The sequence below is a fragment of the Gossypium arboreum genome, chromosome 6 (assembly GCF_025698485.1).
Source record: "Gossypium arboreum isolate Shixiya-1 chromosome 6, ASM2569848v2, whole genome shotgun sequence".
Lineage (NCBI taxonomy): Eukaryota > Viridiplantae > Streptophyta > Magnoliopsida > Malvales > Malvaceae > Gossypium > Gossypium arboreum.
In genome coordinates, this window is record NC_069075.1 from 129,954,798 (window position 1) to 129,974,110 (window position 19,313).

The window sequence follows — 19,313 nt, forward strand, 5'->3', positions numbered from 1 at the left end:
GAAAACGGGTTGTTACACTACTCATTGCTTGCTGAACACTTTGATTCCACAAAATAAGGCAATCACTTGCCGAAATGAGAGACTCTAAGAGGTTTACTTGAAGATGTTTAGGTGATTTTAACTTAAATGTGAAGAGGAAAGCCACCATGGGAAACTGTAAGGAGCAACCGTAGATAGCCCCCTACATTCAGCTTGTAACGCCCCGAACTTTGGGCCTATAAATATTAGGTCTTGAGTGTGGGTGCAGTTAGGAGACCACACATAAATATTTAGTTGTGCAAGAAAGTGACACAAACGCATTTTGGCTTAGTGGTTGTGTGTTCTGGGAAGTGTCTGGGAAGTCATGGGTTCAAGCCTTGGCTTCCACAAAATTTTGCTTTTTAAGAATAAAACCCCTATCTTTGGCCAGTAGGGTTATAAGTTTACTTTGGTAAAAATATGACAGAATATGCCTACTGGTCTAGTGGATAGTGGCGTGTGGATTGTGCTAGTGGTCTAAGGTTCAAATCCCTACTTGTGCAAATGAGATTATTTTTGCTGGTGGCCTTGGGAGGAAGTTGTGTTTGACCGAAACACCAAGAGTTTGAACAGATTTGAATGGGGTTTTTGTTAGCCGAATTTGAAGAGATGGATGGGAGAAAATTAAATAGAAAATCAAGTAAGTTTGAATTTGGAAAAGAGTCTTGTCGGGTTTGAACTTTGGCGATTAGTGTTTGGTTGTGTAGGGATGTTGAGGGAGGTGTTTAGTATGTGGAAGGCTGAACGAAATTGGGGAGTTCTTTTGGGGTAAAATTCAGCTATGTATTGGTAATTGGTTATTTCATTTCAGGAGTTCGCCAAATTGTGGTTTTGCTCACTCTTTGTTTTCTGAAGCCGATTTGTTCTAGGAAGTCTTTCGGTATCGATCATTTCTGGCTAGTGCTTTCGGGTACTTTCATTTTGGGACTATATCGGTTGCTGTTCTTCTCCTTCTACTCTTTGACAACTGTTTTCCCTTGATACCTTTTGTAGTCGAATAACCTCCTTTCTTTTCTCTCTCTGACCCTTTCGATTTTTAATCTTAGTCTTGATTGAATCTCTCCTTCTTCTCCCTCACTCAATTGATCACCTCTTTGATCGAATACATTTTTTCTTCCTCTCTCAAATCTTTTTGTTCTTCTTGCTCCGGTCGAATCTCCTTGATTGACTATTTCCGAAAGTCATTTGAGTTATTGGTAAAAGTAAGTACAGTCACTTCATTATTACTTTTCTAGCCGAATCTCTGTTAGCTCTACTGCCAAGTTTTGGCTTTCCCCTTCTCTTTCTCTTTGGGGCCTAATGTATGCTTTTCATCTAAACATCTTATGATCTGTCTAATCTTTCTAGAAGTGTGGATTCTATTGTGGAAGTTCAGGCCGATTATTCTTATCATTACAAGCGGTCTATTCACTTTTGGGTTTAGCGCTTTAAATGAGATGTGTTTTTATTAGACTTTAAATACTTATGAATTGATCAAATGTTTCTTATGAATTTCAAAGTTTTGGAGTGGTACGTGGGTGTTAAGTCAGTGAGGATCTGGGATTGTTGGTTTGGTAAGTGACAGTGGATCGAACGAATCCTTTTCGATATTGTGGTATGGGTTAACGATGGTTTTAGGCTAATGATGGATTGTTGTTAATCATAGGTGCATTGATCTTGGAAGTGTTTCAGTTACAACCCCATAACAGGTGTCTGTAACACTGTCATTGGATGTGAAACTGCAAAGGCTGAAAAGTCAAAACGCCGAAAGGTTGAAAAGCTAGAAAAGTGGGTTGATGACACTGCACGGGCGTGTGGGAGCCCGTATGGCAGGCCGTGTGACAAAACATAGTTGTGTGGTCGACGAGATGGCTATGAGCATCTTCATGGGCCGAAACGATATTGGGCCATTTTTGGCTGAACTGGGCCATGTAGGCCCAATGGGCCTGTGGGCCACACACGGAATCAATCACATAAAAGTGTGGTTACTATTGGGCTAGGCTGCGTAAACCATACGGCTAAGGCCAATTTGGGCTATGTGGGCCATACAAGCGTGTGGGCCCACATGGGCCCGCAATAGGGGTCGTGGGCCCATTATCATTGATTGACTGTTAAGGTTGCACGGGTCGCCCAAGACAACTGTGGACCTACTGTTGGGCCAGTAAGTGTACCTGGACCCTTTTTTTTGGTTAGATGACTGTTTTACCCCTATGTGATGTATAACTGTTTAAGCATTCCATTTTTATTGTATGTACATTTATATCATGTTGCATTGCATAGGGTGGATATATGATTTTGGAGGCAGTATACTGAAAGGCTATAAGCTTATTACTGGCAACTCTGCTGTAAATACTATTTTAGTATCGTAACTGATACGACTTGGTGTGTAGGGTTGGGTGGGTTGATTTTATCCCTATACGGTGTGTAGGGCTGGTACAGAGATGGTGTGTAGCGGATCGATTGGGTAGGATACTATGTTTACATACTGTACTAAAATGGGCTAAGACCTAGACTGCCACTGATACTAAAATGGGCTCAGGCCCAGACTGTTACTGCTACTAAAAGAGGGGCTAAGGCCCCTAACTGAAACTGAGGGCTTAGGCCCAAATTATTTTTACTCTGATTGTATGCTTTTATAGGATTTCACACACTAAGTTTTCGTAAACTCACCCATCTATTAACTGTGCAGGAAATCCCCACGCTTAGACGGATCGAGGCGACGAAGGACTCAGAGGTGGCCATTCGACGAAGTTTCTTTTAATATTATAATTAAGATTTTATTTTGGGTTTCATTATGTAATAAGGCCTCTATAATTTTTTTATTTTTTTTGGGTTTATTTATTTGTGATTTATATCTGCTAGCAGTAAGATGCGATTTTTCAAAAGATATGCATGATTTACCAAAATACCACAAATACGTAAAACCATTTCGAAAGCTTTCGCGATAAACGAAATTTTTGAATTAATAAGTTTTAAAGTGAATACTTTTTATAGTGACACAAATTTTAAAATCATTTTCTAGTTCACACAAAGGGGCTAAATAAACATTGGGCTTTTCAAACAATTTCACACTTTATGAAAAACACTTCAATGTGACATCGCCAGATTCGGCCTGGACATAATGTCCAGGCAGGGTTTGGGGTGTTACACAGCTGTTTACTCATCGCATTGTGAAATGGCCGTAGATAGCCCCACTCGGCTACTCATTCTTACCCTTCTCTTTATTGTTAAATTATTGTTTTCAATGTCGGGAGACAATATTATATCTCATCTTTATATTCTCAGTTTAATATGACATGACTTAATTTTATTTATTCAAAATGGATATGAATCTTGATTTGAGTTCATTGGTATTAGTTTTTTTAATATTCTGTGAAAATGGTTATTTCATTCATTTAGGTTTAATTCATGTTTATACTTGTGAATATTTGGCCAACATTTGTAGGTAAATTGAATTAACTACTTAATCTAGGAAGTGGTAATAGTTAATTGACGTAAGACCTAAGTGGTGCATATCATGTCAATTTCGGAAGACAATTACTGTATGTATAAACTATATAAATGCCCAAGAGGGTGATTTCTAAGTTATTTTTTTGACACAGGAATATGCTAATTAAATTAGGAACAAAATAGGACTTTGGGAAGAGCCTATGCTTTAATTAAATGGGTTTAATGAATTTTCATATTGCCACGAACCATTCGTAATATTGTTTTTATGAATAATAATAAATTCTTGTTAAAGTGAAATATTTTATTTTAGTCTATTCATGTTGTATTATATTATCCCTTGTGTTTATTTCATGCAAGGCATATTGTTTTATTTTGTAGGTATTTGACAACTGATTACATTATTTACTTACAATTGCGACTTCTTCAACAATATTCTTTCTTTATTTTATTTAATGACAAATTAACTCAACAGTCTTTGTGAAGACGATACTTTTTTACTCACTTATTACTTGTACAAAATCACGCGACGACAAGTTTTTGGCACCATTATCGGAGACTGTGTTTGTCATTATTTGTAAAGATATTTATTTTTTAGTTTGGTTTATTTTTATTTTTATTTTAGCTTATTTATTTTTCATGATTTTTCAAGGTTTATGAACATAGACCAAATTTTCGATCTATTCCCAATTGACCCAGAAATTTAACATGCCTTGAGGCAAAGAAGAAAGGAGTGATTAGCCCAAAGTCAATTCAAAGAAATGTATCAAAAGCCAAGAGAAGACATAGCCTGTAATAATCTGAATCTAATCCTTGTTGCTGATTGTAACACCCCTAACCCGTATCCATCACCGGAATGGGGTTAGAGGCATTACCGAAAAATATACAACTTTCATACATTCACACAATCACTCAGATAATATTCAAAGTTATACATTTGTAACTTTAGATTAAGAATTCTTAAATCATTAATACACACAAGCATAAAACAATTTTATTAAATTCGTATATAACCATTTTGTTATCTTGTAGCATGAATTACTATCGTATGGTCAATTTCCAATACAATAACCGAATATTAAAACATGCTAAATACATATGCTTTATTCAATGTCTATTTTCGTTTTACTCATTTACTTTACACGCATGTAACATTTCATATAACCAAACCAATATGTCAATCATAATTTGCATTTCACATCAAACACATCTCAAATTTGTATTTATACATATAACATAACAAACATGCTATAAAATATCAAAGCCGAATTTAAACATGATAATATCACCTAATTTGCAAGCTAAATAACATGTCTAACCATCATATATTCAGACAATCTATGAACCATTTCTAAACGTAATCACCAAATCAAAACATACCAAAATTTATATGCTAGCATCATGACAAAATTACAAATACACAACCAATTCATTTGCTCACCTATTCAGCTATCAAAATTAACCATTAAAGTCATACCAATTCCACCATTCAATCTTAAGTTAAAATTTACCATTGCATAACCGAATACAAATGTCAACTTGTCACTTTAAATATCAAACCGCAACCAAACAAGTCATATGCATACATATTTAATTTATCTATCATTAGCCGAATATAAATACACATCATTTACAACCAATGATCAAAAACTTATAATCATTATCCATATTTACTTCATCACATAACCAGTTACCAATACTTCAAATCATAGTCATTTACCTAAAACATCCCACTTATATATCATGTATATCACTCAACATAAATATCCAACCACAATTTCACATCATACCAAATATACCATGCACATATACTTTGACATAACTTCATCACCTTTAGCAAATATATCAACCATGATTCATATATAAATATTTAATGGCTGAAACATCAAAACCAAACTTAACATAATGAATAAGCCATTTTCGCATGGCTCATATTTACATAACCCAAAATCAAACATAAACATATGCTAGTCTATACATGCCATAGGTTTAAGTTCAACTTTATAAAAATACAGAAACAGTCGATAGTGTGATAAACTTCGCTGACGATCCCTAAGCTCATAACTTGACTCCAAAATCTGTAAAACAAAGGCAAACATATACACATAGTAAGCTTTCATAGCTTAGTAAGTCATAAGCAAATAAATAACTCAATGACATAATCAACTCAACTTAATCAAGCCTATTTATAATAACATAATCACATTTAATTTCAAGCTTACAGTTTTATATACAACATATACTTTCATAGATGAACTTTATCTTGGTGAATATACATATATCTATTATCAAAGTATTATATCTATTATCAAAGTATCATACACTTTCAAAGTCATATTATCAATATATAATCAGATATTTATACACTCGTATGCATATACTCATGAATCAAACTTTAATATCGCATACTTATACATAACATGTGGTGAATATACTTCATAATTACATATATATTTACATTAGCATCATGTATATTTTGCATCACATATCAAATAACCAACTTACCTTATTTTTAAATAGGTAATCAACTATCACATACCTGATCATTTAGTTCGATTTACATATTCAATCATAACTTATCATTGCCCGTTGAACCATTCGGAATGGCTTTCTTTCCTCATGAAGACGACATGGTATACCTGCAAGCAAAACCATTATTTTATCGTGATGAATTTTCAAGGTAAGACAAAAACAAATTTAAAAAGGAAAAAGTCATAAATTAAAACTAATAATCTCAGGCACAACTACTAACAAACTTAATCAAAAACAATTAATTTTATGGTGTATCATTAGCATGATAATAGTATGAGTTTCATAAAAAATGGAAAATAATTCTATGTAGCATATTTTATTGATGGAAAATGGCAACCCAGAGGTATGAGTATTTATATTATCCTAACCATAAATATTCACTTTAAACTAGTCAAATGGAGCAGATAGATCATGCAATGAGTAAGAACTTCAACAGGAAAAAGATGATAACTACTCTAGATACGAAATTTGAGTGATAGAAAGATGAAAATAACATGAAAAGTGCAGATTACTATGATAAATAGCATTAGAAATCAGTAAAATAAAAGAGAAAAGAGTAAACAAACGCTAGAAAAAGGAGAATGAGCGTTAAAAATAGGGTTGGAAGCGGCGCACAAGAATGGTAGGGAGGCGTGTGGACTTGCAGAGGCTGGGGTTAGGGATTTTGGGTGAAGGCGATGATGAATAGTGAAGGTTATTTATAGATTTTGGGACACACGGCCAGGGAACACGCCAATGTTCCCCAATTTTTGCCCGTGTGATTCGTGAATTTTGAATTTGGGCACATCTGACATTTGGCCCATGCCCGTGTTCCTTGGGCGTGTGGGTGTACACGGCCGTGTCTGTCTTTGTTCGCTTCTCCCACGCCTGTGTTGTTTTGGCAGGTTCGCCCACTGCCATGTCGCACGGCTGTGGCGATTTGTCGTAGCCTGTGCAGGGGAAATATTTACCATGTTTCCATACGGTCCTAAGCACGCCCGTGTGCTTGGCCATGTCTGTGTGGTAAACCTGTATTCAAGAGCTCCATTAGTAAGTTAGGTGTTAAACACTAAAATTTGAAGAAGTTAATACAGTTAGTGCTTGGGTTGCCTCCCGAGAAGCGCTTATTTATAGTCTAAGCTTGACTTACCTTTCCATTGAATGGTCATGGTGGTTCGAGGAGTTTATACTCCTCATTCCTGTTGTGAATCTCATCAAAATAATGTTTAAGGCGGGTATTATTTACCTTAAAAGTGCCAAACTTGGATTGACTTACCTCAATTGTAACGAATGGGAAAATACTAAGTATTGTAAGAGGGATTTCTTCATTCGGTTTGTCAGTGAAAATGTGAGGATCTGCGGCATCTAATAAAACTTTATCTCCAACCTTAAGTTTATTTGGAAAGGTATTGAGTTTGTTCTGGCGTAGTTTTGGTTTATCGTGTGTTCTCGATTTATGTGTCTGTCATTCATCTAGCTCCTCAATTTGTAGCCTTCGTTCTTCATGAATAGGTCCTCTACTCTTGCTTGAAAATGGCTCATGTACTTCCTTCAAAATCATTTCTCGCAAAGTAGGTTGCACCATATTGTCAATTTTAGTAGAATGGTTTAAACAATCACCTTCAATTTTCGATATGTTGCCAAAATTGCGAGCTTGAAGGGTAATTGTTTTGTCTCCCACACGAAGTGTGAGCTCACCTGTGCCAACATCAATAATCGTTCTAACAGTTGCTAAAAAGGGCCTTCTTAAAATCAAAGGAGTGTTGCTATCCTCCTCTATGTCTAGAACAACGAAGTCAATAGGAAATATAAATTTATCGATTTTAACTAGCACATCTTCAATAATATCCCTAGGAAATCTTATAGTTTTATTTGCAAATTGAATGCTCATCCTAGTTTGTTTGGGTTTCTCAAGATCTAGTTGTTTAAACATTTTGTAAGGCATGACGTTAATACTAGCCCCTAAATCAGCTAAATGCATTATTAACATCTAAACTACCAATTAAGCAAGGAATTGTAAAACTCTCTAGATCTTTCAATTTGTTGGGTAGTTTATTCTGTAGAATAGCTGAGTAAACTGCATTTAGCTTCACATGCAAAGCCTCGTCCAACTTCTGCTTATTTGCTAAAAGCTCCTTTAAAAATTTCATTGCATTTGGCATCTGTGATAGAGCTTCAACAAACGGTAAGTTAATATGTAATTTTTTTGAGAGTTTAAGGAATTTACCAAATTGTTCACTAAGCGGTCTTTCCTTGTCGCATTGGGGTATGGCACACGAGGTTTGTATTCTGTACTTACCGACTTTGGGTTATTTTGGCCGACCTCATCTTTACCTTTTCTTATCTTAGTTTCTTGCCTTGGTTCTGGTTCAGGTGTGACTAACCCTTCCTCATCTTGGCTAGTAATCGCATTGAGTTGCTCCCTTGGGTTAGATTCTGTGTTGCTTGGCAAGCTACCTTGTGGTCGTTCAGAAATCAACTTGGCAAGCTATTCAATCTGAGTTTTGAGCCCTTGGATCGATGCTTGTTGATACTTAAGTGTTGTCTCGGTATTCTGAAAATGAGTTTCTAACACTAATATAAACTTTGAGAGCATCTCTTCAAGGTTTGACTTCTTTTCCTATTGGTAGGGTGGTTGTTAAAAAACTGGAGGATGTTGTGGCCTTTGATTTCCTTGACCGCCCCACGAGAAATTGGGATGGTTCCTCCAACCTGCATTATAAGTGTTACTATATGGGCTATTTTGGAATCTAGAGTTATTGTTGCCCATATATTGGACTTGTTCCTCCTTGATGCTAGGGTTGAAGGGTTGATATTCTGTGCATGCTCCTCCTCCATTCGAATTGCACCTCATCACTAGATGTACCTGAGTAGAACCACACAAACCATCAATCTTTTTATTTAAGAGTTCTACTTGGTTAGATAACATAGTAACCGCGTAGAGGTTGAAAACATCGGTTGCTTTCGTCGACTGTGTTCTCAGAAATTGCCACTGATAGTTATTCAGTGACATCTCCTCTATAAATTCGTAAGCTGCCTCAGGTGTTTTATTATTGATAGTTCCTCTAGAGGCTGCATCAATCATCTGCTGAGTCGAAGGATTCTGGCCATTATGGAACGTTTGAACCTGTAGCCAAAGTGGTAACCCATGGTGCAGGCATCTTTGCAAAAGGTCCTTATATCTCTCCCATGCATCGTAGAGTGTCTCTAAATTCATCTGCACAAAAGAAGAGATATCATTATATAATTTAGCCGTTATAGCCGGCAGAAAGTATTTTAATAGAAACTTTTTGGTCATTTGTTCCTAAGTAGTGATTGACCCTCATGGTAACGAGTGCAACCATTGTTTAGCCTTATTCCTTAACGAAAAGGGAAACAACCGAAGGTGAATGGCATCATCAGAAACGCCATTAATTTTAAAGGTATTGCAAAATTCTAGGAAATTTGCCAAGTGAGCGTTGGGATCCTCGTCCTGCAAACCATCAAACAAAACAAACTATTGTAACATTTGAATTGTGTTAGGTTTCAGTTCAAAATTATTTGCAGCAATAGCAGGTCTAACTATACTTGACCCAGTTCCTGTTAAATTAGGTTTATCATAATCATACATAGAGCGCGGAGTAGGATTTTGATTAACAGCAATTGCAGGAGGTAGCAAATTTTCTTGGTTTTCAGCCATCTCCTCGGTTGTGATTTGAATATTGTCCTATTGCTCGTTCTCTGTGTATCTTAGGCTTAGCCTTATTTCTCTTTGGTTTTTGCGAACTGTGCGATCGATCTCACTGTTAAAAAGTAATGGTCCTGACGGGTTTCTTCTTGTCATAAACTATAAGAACCTGCCAGAAAAAGGGAAAAATAAGAATTAGTAATAAAAATTAGAATAAAATTTAAATTGCAGTAAAAGTAAATGGCTAAAGTAATAAAAATCGAGTGTTCCTAATATCTTAGTTCCCCGGCAACGGTGCCAAAAACTTGATACGTGATATTCGTGAAAGGTTTTAAATATTTATAATGAATCATTCTTGAAACTAACTATTATCACGATGAAGGCAAGTTATATTATTATCCCTCTCGAGACTAACAACATCTAACCCTAGGTTGAATAATTGAAATCTCTTTCTAATTAACTCCCTAAGGTTGCATTAACTCAATCTATGGGTCCCCTTATTAGGTTTCACCCTAATCCGGCAAAATCTTGTCATACTATCTTTAGGCGCGCACTTAACTCCACTTAAATATGACAAATGTACTCTTAGGTAGGGTCTATTCCTCCTCTGAATAAGAGCTTAACTTGAATCAATATCCTGGAATATCAAGACAAGAATTAAGAACACATAATTAAGAACAAGTCAAATATTTATCATACAATTCAGATAATAATAACAAGATCTATCTTAGGTTTCATTCCCCTTAGGTATTTAGGGGTTTTAGTTCATAACTAAAAAGGTAAACATCTCAGAAGAATAATGAATACAAAACAGAAAGAAAAACCCAAAACTCCTGAAGGGAAATTGAGGGGAGATCTTCAGTCCTGATGATGAATCCGGCTTCTGAGATGGATCAATCGACTTTCCTTGAGCAGCAGTTCCCTACTTCCTTCTCTGCGTCCCCCTTTTCCTCCTCCTCTAGGGTGTATTTATAGGCTTTAGAATGCCTAATAACCCTCAAAATTGGCCTTTTTTCGAATTGGACTAAACTTGGGCTCGGCAAGCACACGTCCGTGTATGATTACTTCAGGCTATGGTCAAGCCTGTTAAATAGCCATGGGCGTGTGGTCCACCTGTGTGAGTCATGCTTCGATTCTGCCAAATTGACACGGTCGTGTGGTCTGCCCGTGTAAGGAGGTCCAAGCCGTGTTGATTTCGTACGTTGGCCCATTTTCTCCATTTTTGGCCTATTTCTCGTTCATTTCACTCTCCTATGCTCACCTAAGTATAAAACATGAAATTAAGGTATTAGGAGCATTGAATCCACCAATTTTAAGGAAAAATCATCCATAAAATGTGCTAAGCATGAGATAGAAATATTTATAAATTACGGTTTACCAGATATGTGTCATTTGAATTGCCCATATGAAAGCTTGTAAAAGTTTACATATCTTCTTGTATTTGGCCATGAAAATTGGATTATTTTGAAGTAGGCTATGACCTAAAAATCGATGCATCTTTATGTTTACATGGAGTGGCTTGCCCATAATTGGCAATGAGTTACAGTAATGAGCCAATCTTAAAGGTGATAATGAGGCATGGAAAATCCTTAATACAAAGGAAATAACCTAGCATGTATAAAATTGATGATATGAGGTTTACATGCAATGAGGTTTATCAAGGATATATGTAAGTATATAATCTGGCCTTATTATGTATTAAGGTAACCTATAAGTGTGATTGGTTGATAGAGGGTGACCAAAGGCTTAGAAAACAGCCTAACAAGGTCCACTCGAGTAGACACATGGGCATGTGTCAGGCCGTGTGTGACAAACAGATTACCCCCAAGGGCATGTGGTATGGCCGTGCATCCCCTGCACCTAAAATTTTAAGTCAGTGTCGAGCAAGGGCTAGACACACGGGCGTGTGTCTTGGTCGTGTGCATATGCTGACGTCATAAACAGAAAGTTACACAGGCTGAGGGCACGGGCGTGTCCCAAGCCACACGGGCGTGTACGACCACACGGCCCCACCCACACGGGCGTCTGACTCACTAAAGCAAGGAAATTTAAAAAGTTGCTCAAAGTTTATCGAATGTTCTCGATTTTGTCCCGAACTGCCCCGATGTATGTTTTAGGTCTCGAAGGCCTGTATAAGGGACAATATGCATGTGTTTGAAAAGTTTTAATTTTGGGTGAAATTAGGTGACTCGATTTAGTGTGTTTATGAATGTGTAAACCCGTTAACACCTCGAACCCTGTCCCGGCATTGGGTACGGGTGAAGGGTGTTACATTACACATAACAAAACCATACACATTAACTACAAACCTTTCTCATGTCTCAAAACATGATCAAATACCATCTCATTGAATTTTCACTATTTAATACTCGAATAGGTTCTGTACATACCTGTATCGCCTCGTACTAACCTCTTCCTCAACCATATCATTCATTCACCCGTTGAACCATTTGGAATAGAAATTGGATACTCAAAAGTCTTGTACGATAAGAACCTATACCATTGCCAGTAACCAACTCAAGGTAACTTATCCGAAGAACTATTTTCATGGCCTTAAGCTAAATCATTCGATATGCATGGCACGAAGACAAATTGGTAAAATACGCACCTGAAATGCTAATATCATGGCCTGAAGCCAACTCAACGTATCACTTACTGACATGTCAAAACTATTCTTACGGTTCAACTGGGCTTTCATACTTTTCGTTTCTACCATTGAATGCACTCGTAGAGTCATTTTCACACTTCATACATTATCCATAATCTCGTTTTAACAATTTATGAAATACTAAAGCATTTTAACATACATTTATAATGTAATCGTCACATACGAACTTACCTCGTATTCAGAATTGACGGGTCGGGTCGAATACTCGATAACCTTGTTTTTCCCCTGATCTAAATGCGAATTCTTTCTTTCTTGATCTATATGAATTCAAAATTAACTTATTTAATCAACCATTCATTCAATTTAGTCCAAAACATACATTTAGGCCTATTTGCACATTAGCCCCTAAACTTTCACACTTTTAACAATTTAATCCTTATTTCACTAAATACAAAATTCACATAATTTCAATAATCCCAAGCTTGGCTGAATTATTTTTAGATCCCTAGCAGCCCAAAACTTCATTTTATTTCACTTTTTAACCACACAATTTGCACATTTTACAATTAAATCACTATTATGCATTTTCATCCAAAATCACTTTACAAAACATGAAAATCTATCATCACGTTTCATATTTCAACATTAAACATCAAAGAACACATAGATTCAATAATGGAAACTCTCAAAATATTTAAAAGTTTCGAAATTAAAGGTACGGGCTAGCTAGATTGAGCTACAACGATTACAAAAACGTAGAAATCATCAAAAACCGAGCTCAAATCGTACCTTAATCAAGCTAGGAGTGTGTCAAACCTTAAAAAGCTTCAAACCATTTCTTTCTTTTCTATTTTCGGTTGCTAAAGGATGAAAGAAAATGCAATTTGGCTTTGTTTTATTATAGTATAACTTAATTACTAATTTACCATATTAACCTTTGTTATTAACATATAAAAACAAATAATGGATGGCCATAATTGTCCACTCACACTAATCATGGACTAATAACATTATGAGGACCTTTAATTTAATTATTCATAGCAATTAAGCACTTTAAACAAATAGTATGCAACTTTTGTAGTTTACGCGATTTAGTCCTTTCTACCGAATTAAGCATTCAAACAGTAAAACTTCTGTACGAAACTTTCCAAGATACATGCTACCATGCTGTAAACACATAAAATAATATTACAATAATTTTCTGACATCGGATTTGTGGTTTCAAAACCACAATTCTGATTTAGCTAAAACCGGGTTGTAACAACTCTCCTCCCTTTAAGGATTTTCGTCCCCAAAAATCTTACCAATGAATAGGTTCAGGTATTGTTTTCTCATAGCATCCTCGGGTTCCCATGTAGCTTCTTTAAGCCCGTGTTGATGCAATAAAACTTTCACTATTGCGATTCTCTTCTTTTTCGACTTTTTGATCTCACGAGCTAAAATTCTAATCGGTTCTTCATCATATGACATATCAGACTGAATTTCAACCTCGGTCGAGGAAATGACATGTGAAGGGTCGGATTGGTATCGTCGAAGCATCGACACATGAAACACATTATGTATTTTCTCTAACTTAGGCGGTAAATATAGTCGATATGCCACTGGTCTACCTCGCTCAGTAATCTGAAACGGTCCGATGAATCGCGGACTCAATTTCCCTTTCTGACCAAACCGCAATATCTTTTTCCACAGTGAACTTTCAAAAACACTTTATCCCCGACCTGGAACTCAATATCTTTCTGTTTCAAGTCTGCGTATGATTTCTATTGATCTGAAGCTGCTTTCAAACTATCGCGAATTACTTTTACTTTTTCTTCAGTCTCTTTGATCAAATCAACCCCATAAATCTTATTTTCGTTGAGCTCACTCCAATACAATGGTGTTCGACATTTATAACCGTATAGAGCATTATACGGTGCCATCTTTATACTCGATTGCAAGCTATTATTGTAAGAAAATTCAATCAGCGGTAAATATTTCTCCTAGCTACCTTCAAACTCAAGAATGCAACAACGCAACATATCCTCAAGTATCTGAATAACTCGTTTTGATTGACCATCCGTTTGCGGGTGAAATATAGTGCTAAAATGCAGTTTTGAACCCAAAGCTTCTTATAATTTCTTCCAAAATCGATAAGTAAATCTTGGATCTCTATCCGAAACAATAGACAGGGGAACACCACGTAATCTCACAATTTTGGAAATATACAACTCAGCTAATTTATCAAGCAAGAAATCTGTACGTACCGAAATAAAATGAGTTGACTTCATCAATCTGTCAACAACAACCCAGATCACATCTTTCTTTTTCAAAGATAAGGGCAAACCCAATACGAAATCCATTGTTACTCTATCCACTTCCACTCAGGAATCATAATAGGCTGTAATAAACTTGAGGGCACTTGATGCTCAGCTTTGACTCGCTGACAAATCAAACATTTCGAAACAAATTCTAAGATATCTCGTTTCATGCTGTGCCACCAATAAAGCTATTTCAAATCGTTATACATTTCCGTGTTTTCTAGATGTACTGATAAACAACTACTACATGCTTCATTTAGAATCTTTTGAATGAGCTCAAAATTTCTTGGTACACGTATTCTATCACGAAACATCAAACAGTCATCAGGCCCTATTCGAAACTCTAAATTAGAAGTCGACTCACACTGAGCTTGTTTTGCTTGCAATTCATTATCAAATTTTTTAGCCTTACAAATCTGCTGTAGAAATAACGATCTCGCTTTCAACCTGGGTACTATCGAACCATTGTCAAACAAAGCTAATTTTGTGTTCAAAGCACGCAAAGCAAATAAGAACTTTCAACTCAAAGCATCAGCAACTACATTCACTTTCCCCAGATGATAGTCAATCACTAATTCATAGTCTTTTAGCAATTCTAACCATCTCCGCTGTCGCAAATTCAAATCTTTCTGAGTCATTAGATATTTCAAGCTTTTGTGGTCGGTATAAATATGGCATTTCTCATCAAACAAGTAACGATGCCAAATTTTCAATGCAAAAACTATCGCGGCTAACTCTAGATCGTGTGTTAGATAATTCTTTTTGTGTGCCTTCAACTGTCTCAAGGCATAAGCTACAACTCTGTCTTCCTGCATTAAAACACAACCAAGGCTATTTAATGATGCATCACTAAAAACTACGAATTCTTTACCCGAATCAAGCTGAACTAACACTAGTGCCTCTGTCAATAATGCTTTCAACTACTCGAAGCTTTGCTGATAGTTTTCTGACCACTCAAATTTAATATCTTTTTGAAGAAATCATGTCATTGGAGTTGCAATCATCGAGAAGCCTTTCACAAATCATCTATAATAGTAGGCTAGTCCTAGAAAACTACATACTTCAGATACATTTCTCAAAGGCTTCCAATCTATAATCATAGAAATTTTGCTCGGGCCAACTCGAATACCCGCGGTTGAAACTATATTTCCCAGAAAACCAACCTCTCTAACAAAAAATCACATTTGTTGAACTTTGCAAACAACTGTTTATCTCTCAAAATTTGTAACACGGTTCTCAAATGCTCGACATGCTCAGATTCATTATGAGAGTAAATGAAAATGTCATCACTAAACACAACTACGAATCGGTCTAAGTACGGCTTGAAAATTCGGTTCATCAAGTCCATAAAAATAGCAGGTGCATTTCGTAGCCTGAAAGGCATAACAAGAAATTCGTAGTGTCCTTACCTTGTTCTAAATGCAGTCTTTGGCATATCTGAGTCTTTAACTCGCAACTGGTAATAACCCGATCTCAATTCAATTTTCCAAAATACTGTTGCCCCTTTTAACTGATCAAACAAACCATCTATTCGTGGCAAAGGGTATTTACTCTTAATCGTCACTTTGTTGAGTTGTCCATAGTCTATACACATTCTCATTGTGCCATCTTTCATTTTCACAAATAACACTATTGCACCCCAGGGAGAGAAACTTGGTCTAGTAAAACCTATATCTGTCAACTCTTGCAATTGAGCTTTCAATTCTTTTAACCCTGTCAAAGCCATTCTGTACGGAGCTATCGATATCGGCATTGTTCCCGGTACTAATTCAATATCAAACTCAGCCTCTCTGATAGGTGGTAAACCCAGTAACTCTTCAGGAAATACATCTGGATACTCACACACAACTGGTATTAATTCAATCTTTGTTTCTATTACTTTCGTATCAAGTACATAAGCAAGATAAGTTTCACACCCCTTTCTCACAAGTCTCTGAGCTAACATAGACGAGATCACAACTGGCAAACTATTCAGATCATCAGATTCAATTCTAATAGTCTCATTATTCTGACATTTCAGTTAATTGTCTTTAGTCTACAATTCACTATAGCATCATGCATCGTTAGCCAATCCATACCCAAAATCACATCAAATTTATCGAATGGCAACAACATCAGGTTAGCCAGAAAAGAGAAATCTCGATTCATTAACGGACAATTCTTGCAGACTTTGTCAACCAAAACACATTTGCCTAAGGGGTTCAATACTCTAATCACAAACTCAGTAGACTATATAGGCAAAGTCTTACTAGATACTAAATTCATGCATATATAAGAATGAGCTGATCTTGGATCTATCAATGCAATCACATTAGTAACATAGAGAGAGAAAGTACCAGTGATAACATCTGGAGATGATGCTTCTTCACGAGCGCGAATAGCGTAGGCTCTAGTAGGTGCTCTGGCCTCAAATCTCACAGCTGAATCCTTTGTTGCCCCTCTACTACCACTTACATTTCCGGAAATTCTAGGTAGTCTACCTCTATTTGATGTGTTACTTGGACTCACATTCTGAACTTTATCTTTCCCATCCAGCTCAGGGCAATCTCGAATGAAGTGATCTAGCGAACCACATTTGTAACAAGCTTTATTACTTTTCTCCTAGCATTCTCCCAAATGTCGTCTCCCACACTACTGACACTCAAGTTTGTTGTCTCTCACACTACCAACACTCGATACTAATGTAGTTTGAGCTTTAGAACCTAAATATTATTTTCTACAATATTTGTTCAAATATTTGCTTGAAGCATTTTGACCAGCGTACGAATCTCTAGATTTATTTGATGAAGATTGATACGGCTTACTCATCAATCTTTTTCTCGTGTCTCTAGCTTCTGAATCTGCTTTTCTCTTTTCTTTGTTAAGATCCTTGACTTTACAAGCCCTTTCAACTAGAACGATAAATTCTTTCAACTCTAGAATTCCGACTAGTAGTTTTATATCTTCGTTCAACCCGTCAACGAATCGCTTACACATATATCTCTTTGGTAGACACATATTCCCTGGCATACTTACTCAACCCTACAAATTCTCTTTCATTCTCGGTTACAGTCATTCGGCCTTGTTTTAATTTTAGAAACTCTTTGTGCTTTTGATCGAGAAATCTTTGACTGATGTATTTCTTTCAGGATTCAGATTGAAAGAACTCCTAAGTAACCCGCTTTTTTGGAACCACATATAACAATGTATTCCACCATTGGTACACGGTGTCTCTCAACAAATATACAGCATATTTGATACATTCATTAAGAGTACAAGACAACTTATCAAATACTTGAATTGTATTTTTGAGCCAAAACTCAGCTCCCTCAGTATCATCATCAGCAGTAGCCCAAAACTCTTTAGCCCTGTATTTCCAAATCTTATCTACTAGCAACTTGTTCAACCGTATCGGATCTATAACTTGAGGAACAATAGGGATTTGTTGAGAAATAGGTGGGGGTGGAGGTTGCTGAGCAGATGGGTTCGTACTAATGTATTGAGTGCACCATTCATTCATCATTTGGAAGAAGGTTTCTTTAGCCTCTCCTCCCTAACTGCCCAACACGGGTCTAGAATCAGATGGATCTGTCCCTTACGTGGGAGCAGGCTCATTACTCTCAACCTCATTGGCTATAGGTCAATTGGGATCTATTACTATATGAAAACATTATTTAAAACATCAGGAGTCATCACATTATCTCAATTTGTATATATGGCATGTATAGCTAGACTCACATACGCTACGTTAGTCCTAGAATCGACTAAACCGTAGCTCTTATACCAATAAAATGTAACACCCCTCATCCTATCCGTTATCGGAGAAGGGTTACGAGGTATTACCGATCAATTCATAACATATAACATACATTTATCAAACATAAAGCATTCATTCTCATAAATTATTCAACACGACCACATTGTCCCTTATAAGGGCCTACGAGGCCTTAAACATGCTTTAAAAAAGATTCGGGACTAAACTAATAACATATGAAAATTTTGGAAACTTAGAAAATAAATTTCAACCATACAGGGATCACACGCCTATGTGAACAGGCCGTGTGCCTCACACGGCTCCAGATACGCCCGTGTCTCTGACTGTGTGAAAATAGGGCATACATACTAACTTAGGTCACACAGCCAACCACAAGTCCGTGTGTCCAGCCCGTTTGCCCTTCGAAGTGGCCACACACGCCTGTGTACTAAGCCGTGCCAAACTTGTAGGGTATACTGACTTATGCTACACGGCTAAGTCACACGCCCATGTTGTAACACCCTAAACCCGGCCTAGACATTATGGCCGAATCTGCGATGTCACATTGAAGTGTGTTTTGAATCCCATCATTTTGTTTCAAACGTCCATACTATATTAAAACCCTCATAGTGATCCTTTACAAAACGTCTAAGTATCTTGATCGTTGTTAAAACTCAAGTAGGTTTAGCAAAAGTTTAATCGTTTAAGATTGTTATTACACTTTAAAAACAATGTTTGTTGTGGGAGCTTTTGAAATATGTTGTAATAGCGTGGTGTTTTGAAAACATTTATCTTTTTGAAAATTCGTGACCTATTACGAGCAGATATAACTCAGAATAAGAAAACCCCAAATTAAAATAAAAATTTAAAAAAGGCCTTATTACATAACAATGCCCAAATCAAATAGTTTAAAGATTAAAAGTTTAAAACGGTAGCAAAAGCTATTGTGTGGCTTCCATCGAGTCCCTCGCAGCACCGACCCACCTAAGGATTACCTGCACAGGAAAGCAGAAGGGTGAGTTTATGAAAAACTCAGTGTGTAATTGCTTT

General features: G+C 36.5%; 1 non-coding gene across 1 annotated transcript; it reads left to right on the top strand.

Annotated features, from left to right (window-relative positions):
* The first annotated feature begins 9,098 nt into the window (after positions 1-9,098).
* On the top strand, positions 9,099-9,204 carry LOC128294507 (small nucleolar RNA R71). The gene has a single exon (XR_008284816.1). It is a non-coding gene; the product is annotated as a small nucleolar RNA R71 (small nucleolar RNA).
* Positions 9,205-19,313: the final 10,109 nt, after the last annotated feature.